Source organism: Alosa sapidissima, chromosome 5 (genome assembly GCF_018492685.1).
Source record: "Alosa sapidissima isolate fAloSap1 chromosome 5, fAloSap1.pri, whole genome shotgun sequence".
In the NCBI taxonomy this organism is placed as follows: Eukaryota; Metazoa; Chordata; class Actinopteri; order Clupeiformes; family Clupeidae; genus Alosa; species Alosa sapidissima.
The window spans coordinates 8,166,839-8,175,380 of record NC_055961.1 but is presented as its reverse complement, the minus strand read 5'-3'; positions in this window follow the sequence as shown (position 1 = coordinate 8,175,380).

Genomic DNA, 8,542 nt, shown 5'->3' with positions numbered 1-8,542 from the left:
TTTGCCTACCTTGTTGTAGCCCATCTGAAATAACTCCAAGCCTTGCTATGTTCCCTCCATCCTTTTGTTGTTTTCAAAAAACGTTTTATATCCATGATGGCCTTGAAGTCTTGAGTTAGTGAATTAGCTTAAATCAGCTTATTATGTGCTGTTAACCAGCAACCATAGATAGTAAAAGAAAGCAGCAGGTATGGCTTCAATTTCTGTAGTTGCTGCGTCCATTCATTGCTATTCTCTCTCCTGCTCAAAGAAATGTTGTGCATGCAATAAGTTGATGATGACAAACTCTACTTTACAGAAAATATTGTAAATAGCCTACTGTCATGCAGTTAATGGGATACTGTGCAGAGTTGGAAAGTCAACTTGGAAACTGTTTCTCGTTGTTGAGTTGCCCGATTGTAACTTCACTCCTCTCATCTATACAGTGCAGTTCCCATTTCTGCAAACCATACATAATTACAAGGAAAAAATTACCACACGAGGGAAATCAGTGTGGTGTCCATTAAGATGTGAAAATCTAGCGTACACATTTCCATCAATCACGGATGTGTTGATGACATAAATTAGGAAATATTAGAGGACTTAAGGAGACGTGATGTTGAACCAGTGTTTCCCATACATTGACTAATCTGTGGCGGGGCGCCATGAAAAGAATCGGCCGCCACAGATTAATATTCTATGTTTAATTTAAATATAAGGTCAAATCCTTGCATTGCCATTGAGCTGCGCTTTTTACGCTGTGGCCGCCCAGCCGTGCGGGGCAGAGTAGTGGGTCAACCAATCGGAACAAAGCAGTCAGACGCAGAGGTTGCAGTGAAACAAACTTAGGAATTTATTTATAATGTGTGGGGAAAAGGGATGGGGAGCAAAGTTCAACTCAAATCTTCAGTGCTGGACTGAGGCAGTCAGTGTCGGCTTCTGAGACAAAGGAGAAGGGGGGGGGAGGAGAGAGAGAGAGAGAGAGAGAGAGAGAGAGAGAGAGAGAGAGAGAGAGACACAAGACAACGTTAGTGGGGAGTTCAGTCCCTGCCACTGACTAGGGATGTGACGCTCGAAGCTGACGTTTCGAAACAGTGTCGAGCTTCCAAAGTGTTTCGAACAGTGTTTCGAAGTGTGGTTCAAAACGCCCATGTCACGTGACCATGGCTTAGTGAGGCTTCGTGGTGTTTCAATTTGGTTTGGACAGGTGGCACACTTGCCGCGCGAGCCAATTACCCGAGTAAACACCTGTTTGATCTAAATTACAAAGTCCCAGAATGCTTAAAAGTCATTCAAACACATCCTATCTTTGTGAGGAGAGATTTTAAGAGATATAGCGACATATAGAGATATAGCGATTTATAGTGCATTCTTGTGATTGATAGGTTAGTGATATAGATTAATTGACAGGCTAGAGACAGACAGTAAGCGATAGTTTAGATAGATATAGTCTAGTGACGTTAATATTTAGATAGTAGCAGAAGTAAAAAAAAAATATATGACTGATGCCTTTATTTCAAGAACAGCTGACCCTTTGAAATACTGGCAGGAGAGGAGAGTGGTTTATCCAAACCTAACTGTGATGGCAAAAAAATATTTGTGCATGCCAGCAACAAGTGTGCCTTGTGAAAGATTTTTTTCCAAGGCTGGGGAGGTTTATTCAAAAACAAGAAACAGATTAAATGCCAAGACGGCAGAACAACTGTTATTCCTAAATAAAAATGTATGTTGACATACAAAAAATGTGTTGTTTATTTCTCCCATGTTGTACCTGATTAGTCTAACCTGCTTCACATGTATCCTTTATTTCCCTACAACATGTTCCCAAAAAAAAACCCTGGGCCATAAGCATAGCCTACATTTTAAAACCATTGTAGCATTTTCCTCTCCAGCATATTCCAAAGGATAATGTACTATGAAACTGAAATAACAAAACATCTAACTGGCAGATATAAAAATGTTCTAGGTACTGAACGCATATACTAGTCTGAAATTTCTAAGGACCAGCAGGGAGTCGAACACCGGCCGCATGCAAGTGTGTTAACCACTGAACCACGTGGCTGTGGACGAAATCTTGCGTTCCATGTTGGCTATTTATATTCTTCGTCTGAAGCAGTTGTGCTTCACGGTCAAAATGTGATGTTAGCAAAACTGGCCACTAGATGTCACCATGGAGTTAGGTGTGTCGGATTGTTTCGAAACCTCGACACATTCCGGCGCAATTGCTTCGAACGTTTCGTTGTTTCACAAAGCCTCGTTCTGCCCATCCCTACCACTGACCTTGTCACCCAGCCCTATTGGTTGTCTTGGTTGTTCACGGTTCTTCAGGCCCTCTTTCCTGTTCCAGCCGTCGTAGCTTCCAGTAGCACAATCGCTTCAGCCACGTTCCACCTGAGACTGGCCTTGACGTCTGCTCTCCACTCTTCTTAAGTCCAAGCCAGTCTGCCTGAGGTTTGTCCTGTTGAGCTTTAAAAAGGCAGCTAATTGCCTGACTAACCCTCTGCACCTGGCCAGAGACAGGCACAGACACCTGGGGGGCGGAGCTTCCTAACGCACTGCTCTCAGGTAGTACCGCCCATCCAATACTATGCCTCTCATCTGCCTTTGCTGGCCTGCCTGTAGCCATGTGGGGCACTGATCCCCGACAGAGCCCTCACAACGCACGCAGCCTTTTCTTGCCCCGCCCCGCTCTCTCTCGTAGCCCGCTGCCACTCCTCTGCATGTGCATTTAACAAAATATTCACGATTGTTGAAGGATTGTTGTTGCCACACAGAAGCATTGCATAGAAGACGTCTGGCTAAATTGCTATTAAATCCGCTTAGCATCGTGACCATGCTGCGCAAATTTGTTCAAAACTGCTGCATTAAAGTGAACTCTGCTAAGGTCTTATCACAACATAGTAGGCTACATTGATGAGAGTAAACTAAGTTAAGTTATGAAATCAAGCAGTATCTCAAAGCTAACGTTAGAATACTGTTTGAATGTCGAATTTAGCATGCTTAGCCTACTTACAGCTGCTTGTCAATTTCGTTGAAGGGCTCATTTTATTGACTCTGACACTGAATGTTTGCAAATTCCCGATGTAAATGGAAAAGTGTTTTCCAAAATTCAAAAGTGCTTGTCCCAAGGAGAAGTACGAACCTTTATTTTAACTATGTTGAAAACGTTATGAATTGCATCCACACATCAGCAGCCTTTCAACTGTGTTACAATTGCAAGGGTTCCCTCAAACGTCTTAAAGTGACAGGCACTCAATTAGACCTATACACTACCAAGACGATCTTAATATCCCCCCTTGTTGTCTAAGTCAGCTACTGCCACAAATTGAATCCAATTCTGTGGGAAACACTGGTTGAACTATATGCCGATGCCATTTAACCCAAATGCCCCAGCAGCAGCACGGGAGAGAAGAGCTTATCTGACAGAAGATATGCATTGTCTATAGAGAGGTAATGTTAGATTACATTGCAAAAATATCACCATGCATTCATAACCTCGTGATTCAGTGAGAGTGATCCCAAAACATCGGAAAGTATGTCTTTGTGACAATTCTCTATTACATTTTGCCAAGAGGAAAAATCAATAGCTGTTCCAGTGCTTATAGCACTGTGAACGCTCCTGGCTGCGCCTGGCAAATCCGCCATCATAATAGCAATCAGCTATGGAACAAGCATGCCTGTTGTTAAAGGGAATGTGAGATGATGTTCTGATTGGTTTATTGCACGTTACACCCAAACCACACCAAAGAGTAATGTAGCTACTTATATATATATGCCAGGCAGGTTTGAAAAAACACCCTTTCATGCACCCCACACGCACAAAAGGCTACCCTCAACACCCAATACCCTCCCTCACCTGCACTAAGGATCTGTTAGGAGGATGTGTGCCAGCTCTTTCAGAAGCAGAAGATCAAGAAGGGTCCAGGACCTGTGTTCCCCCCTGCCTGCGAGTAACGGATCTTCACCCAGATCTTTAACCAGTCTCTGGAGCTGTGTGAAGTTCCCTCCTGCTTCAAATGCTCCACCATCATCCCAGTCCCCAAGAAATCCTCCATCCCAGGATTAAATGACTACAGGCCCATCTCCCTGACATCCGTGGTCATGAAATCCTTTGAGGGACTGATGTTGAGCCACCTAAAGGACATAACAGGACCCCTGCTGGAACCCCCTGCAGTTTGCCTACAGGGCAAACAGGTCGGCGGATGATGCTGTCAATATGGGACTGCACGACATCCTGCACCACCTCTACTCCCCAGGAACGTACGCCAGGATCCTGTTTGTAGACTTCAGCTTGGCGTTCAACACAATCATCCCAGAACTGCTCTATCAGAATCTCACCCAGCTCACAGTGCCTGCCTCCACCTGTCAGTGGATCACCAGCTTCATGATAGACAGGCAGCAACAGGTTAGACTGGGGAGCGTTATATCCAAAACAAGGTCCATCAGTACTGGCGCCCCCCAGGGGTGTGCCCTCTCCCTGCTGCTCTTCTCCCTCTACACACTAACGACTGCACCTCGGGTAACCCTTCTGTGAAACTCCTGAAGTTGACTCCACTGTCATTGGTTTGATCCAAGACGGTGACGAGTCTGCTTACAGATTGTAGGTGGAACAACTCAAATGGTGCAGTCAGAACCACCTAGAGCTAAACCCACAGAAGACGGTGGAGATGACAGTAGATTTCAGGAAATGTTTAAACTCCTTCCCTCTGGTAGGCGCTACAGGGCACTCTTTGCCAAAATCAGTGGCTGTTTCTCAAAGTCGAGAATCTTCGAGGATTCGTGCTTGGTAGAACAGAGCCCTGCCGAGTCAAATTCTTCAAAGACGAGGCAAGGCTTCTTCTTAGCCTTCGGAAAACACACAACTGACACACTGGAACGGACTAGTGAGTGTGCAGAAAGCTGCAGTTGTGTGTTATTGAAAATAATGCATCCTGCCCGCTTCTTTTTGAAAAACAATGAATGCACCACTGTCATTCTCCCACGCCAATAAATTAAACTAGAAAATGTAATTTCGAGGAAATTACCAGTGCATAAAAATGCAAAACATATTGTATATTAACATAAAATGCAAAACAAACTTTTATTTGGAAACAGTTGTGGGCAGAGGAAACAGTTGGCAGGAGGCATAGTTGATAACAACTGACAGTTGAAATGGCTGAACAGTTAAATAGTTGAGTAGTTTAAATAGTTAAATAATTTAATAGTGAATTATTGTAATGAGGACATTTATTTTGAAACAGTTGTGGGCAGAGGAAATAGTTGAACAGGATCTGTAGTCTTAAGAGAGACAGATTGTATGCTTAAAGCCTGAGACAGAGTATATAGTTTAAAAGTTAAATGTATATAGTGTAATGGATGTTGATAGACAGAAAGTTGAATGGATGTTGATAGGCAGATTGTTTAATGGACGTTGATGGATAGTTTAATGGGTGGATGAGTGAATGGTTTGAAGAGGATGAATGGATAGAAAGTTGGATGGAATGTGCCTTATATCCTTGTAGAATGGAGTGACACAGAGAGAGTTGGCCTAGTTGAGCAGAAAGCAGTTGATACAGGTGCAATCAGTTTAACTGGCTCTTTGATGGGGCCTAGTTGAGCAGCTGGAAGTTGATACAGGTGCAAATCAAGTTAATTAGCCCATTGTGATGTCATAGTGCCAATGCAAAGTCTATGGGGAAAAATAAGCTTGTTTTTTGTTAATATCTCAAAAAGTGTAAAGTTTACAAAAGTGAAAAATACATTCCTCAAGTGTCCTTTTCAAGACCTACGTTACAAAGTTTGAACGAAGTTTCTACGTTAAACGGTTGAAGCTGAATTAGACGCAGAAATTTGGTGGGAAGAAGAAGAAGAAGACTTTGGATTTTCATGCACTGTAATTATACATGTTTGATTAATTTGCCAAAATAAACCACAGAGCAGCAACCATTAAGCAAAATCATAAAAAAAATCTTGCTCTCATTAGAAATAAAAAGGTTTAAAGCAACACCAAAGAGATTTTTGATAATGTTTCCAAAATCGTTTCAGTGGTTCATCAACTCGTAACAGGGTGAATGGCACCTCTGCATTCGCTTCGCGGCCCTCTATCGCACTATGTAAGTTTGCCAGATCGGGTAGCGGATCAGTTCGATGGAATGAGACATAAGAAACTACAACTGACTTTGACTTGCTTCTGATGTCGCAATACATCATACTTTCATTAAATCATGCAACATACTCTACCGTGTCTGTGGACATCGTTATTTGGAGCTAAATTGTTTGTTTGTCGTTCGTCTACAAAGCTACCTGGCATTATACTGGGAATTCCTATAAAGTAGCATCTATTGCACCCATGTCGTAAACTTGGCAAACATTGCCCATTTCCCCCCAGTTTGCAGATTTTATCTGGTTATTTCTTCCCTTGTACCCATACTTGTTGACTGTGCATTTGTCATTTTAATGCAGGTTTTAAAGACTGCATGGCTAACGGGTGAATTGATTTGCGTATCAATGGAGTAATGTGGACACACATTGTATCTACTCCCAAACTTATACAATGTTTGTGGAAGCAGATCGGATTTGATCTGAAAATCTGTATCAAAACTGATTCAAAGTAGTGTGGATATAGCCTATATCCCTGGCTTTAAGCAGGTGCAAACATCCGTGGGTTTTGATTGGGGAACGTTTTTTGTATTTCTTTCTGTTTGTTTGTGATTGTATGAAAGCAAATGGGCTAAGTGAAACTATATGCAATTCTACCAATTCAGTCTTTTCATCTTACATCATTACATAATTGCATTTATATTGAACACTGGTAAACAGCCCATTCCCGTAGCTTTTTATATTTATGGTTTTGTTAATATAAAACTCATTATTTTTCATTTCTGATATTGGTATTGATACTATTGTTATTTGTACTATTATACTTAATGTTGGCCTTTAAACTGTTTATTTTAACTATTGTAATGTTTGTATTCTTTAAGTCACTTTGGACAAAAGCATCAGCAAAATACTATAACTATAACTATGGGAGAAATGGACCTCGACTTAGAAATGAGCCAAAATCATTATAGCCAGATGACTGAATTAGAACATCTCCATAACAGAGGTTTATGTGGTTCTCCAGTGGTGAGTACCCACAGGACCCAAGGAGGGACTAACCGAGGGACCAACCATTAACCGTTGCTAAATTACTAGCCACAGCCCGACAGGTGTCATAATACCAGTTTCGGCCATGGGAGGTGGTATGCGGGCAATGTAACCGCCAGCCAAACTGCAATACACAAATAACTTGCACGACTTGTGGGCGTACTTGAACCAAAGAGTATACTGTACACCTGTCGGGCTGTAGCTAGTAATTTAGCATGCTAATTCAGGTTATCACTGCAGCACTATACCTTGTCATTTTTTAATGACATCATCGCCCTTATTTCTTCTCATTCTTTTGATGCGTGTAGCTCATTTTTTTGGACATTTTTACCTCAATTCTTACACATGGCACCTTTAAAGCTCATTCAAAAACTTGGCTATATAAATGTAACACCTTGAACAACATCCTGTGCAAACATTGGTGGATCAGCTCAATGCTCAGTTCATACAGTATTCAACACAACAGCTTTAATGCAGGCATGAGAGACACTTTGCTCATTGCCTGACATTGCACTTTGCCCAAAATTATATAGAGGGCCCAAAGACTTTAGGTGGCCTCCAAATTCCCCACATTTCAATCAGATAGAGCATCCATATGGGATGTGGTGGAACAACAAGTCCGATTCATGGCAGTATTACCTTGCAACTTATATAACTTAAAGGATCCACTGCTAACATCTAGCTGCCAAATACCACAGAGCTCATGTAGCCTTGCATGCCTTGGCAGGTTGGAGTTGTTTTGGTGGTATGCAGAGGACCAGAAACAAGGGTCATACGTTTTTGCCTCAGTAGTGTACATAACTTTGCCCACATCTGGGCGGTGGTAGTGTAGTGGTTAAGGAGCTGGGCTAGCGTGCAGTAGCCTGAAAGTTGTCGGTTCAATTCCCAGCTTCCACCGTTGTGCCCTTGAGCAAGGCACTTAACCCCAAGTTGCTCCGGGGACAATGTGATCCCTTGTAATATAGCTGACATATGTAAGTCACTTTGGTCAAGAAGTGTCTGCTAAATGTAATGTAATGTAATGTAATAACTCAGATACAATCGCCTTTGTCTTCTAGAATATGTGTCTGTTTTGCCACAAAGTTTGCTCACTTCCTAGGCTGAATACACCTGTGGGGTATTTCCACTGAGATGAATCCAACATTACACCAAGCACATGCAACACCTCCACTGAGTCACCTCACTGTGATACCACTGCATCTGCATTTGCCAAAAAAGACCATCAGTTGCTTGAATATCTACAGAGGGCTATTTTCAGGGTGACCATTTCTATGTCCTTGTTTAACATTCAGGTTAATCAACTATAAACTTATATAAAAAGTATAAACATGTAATTGAAACTGTTTTCATGAATGGTTTACAACAAAAAAAGATTCTACTCTAAGACAGAATTCAACTTCCATGCAGAAATAATATTGTAGCACACAAGGGAGTTGTG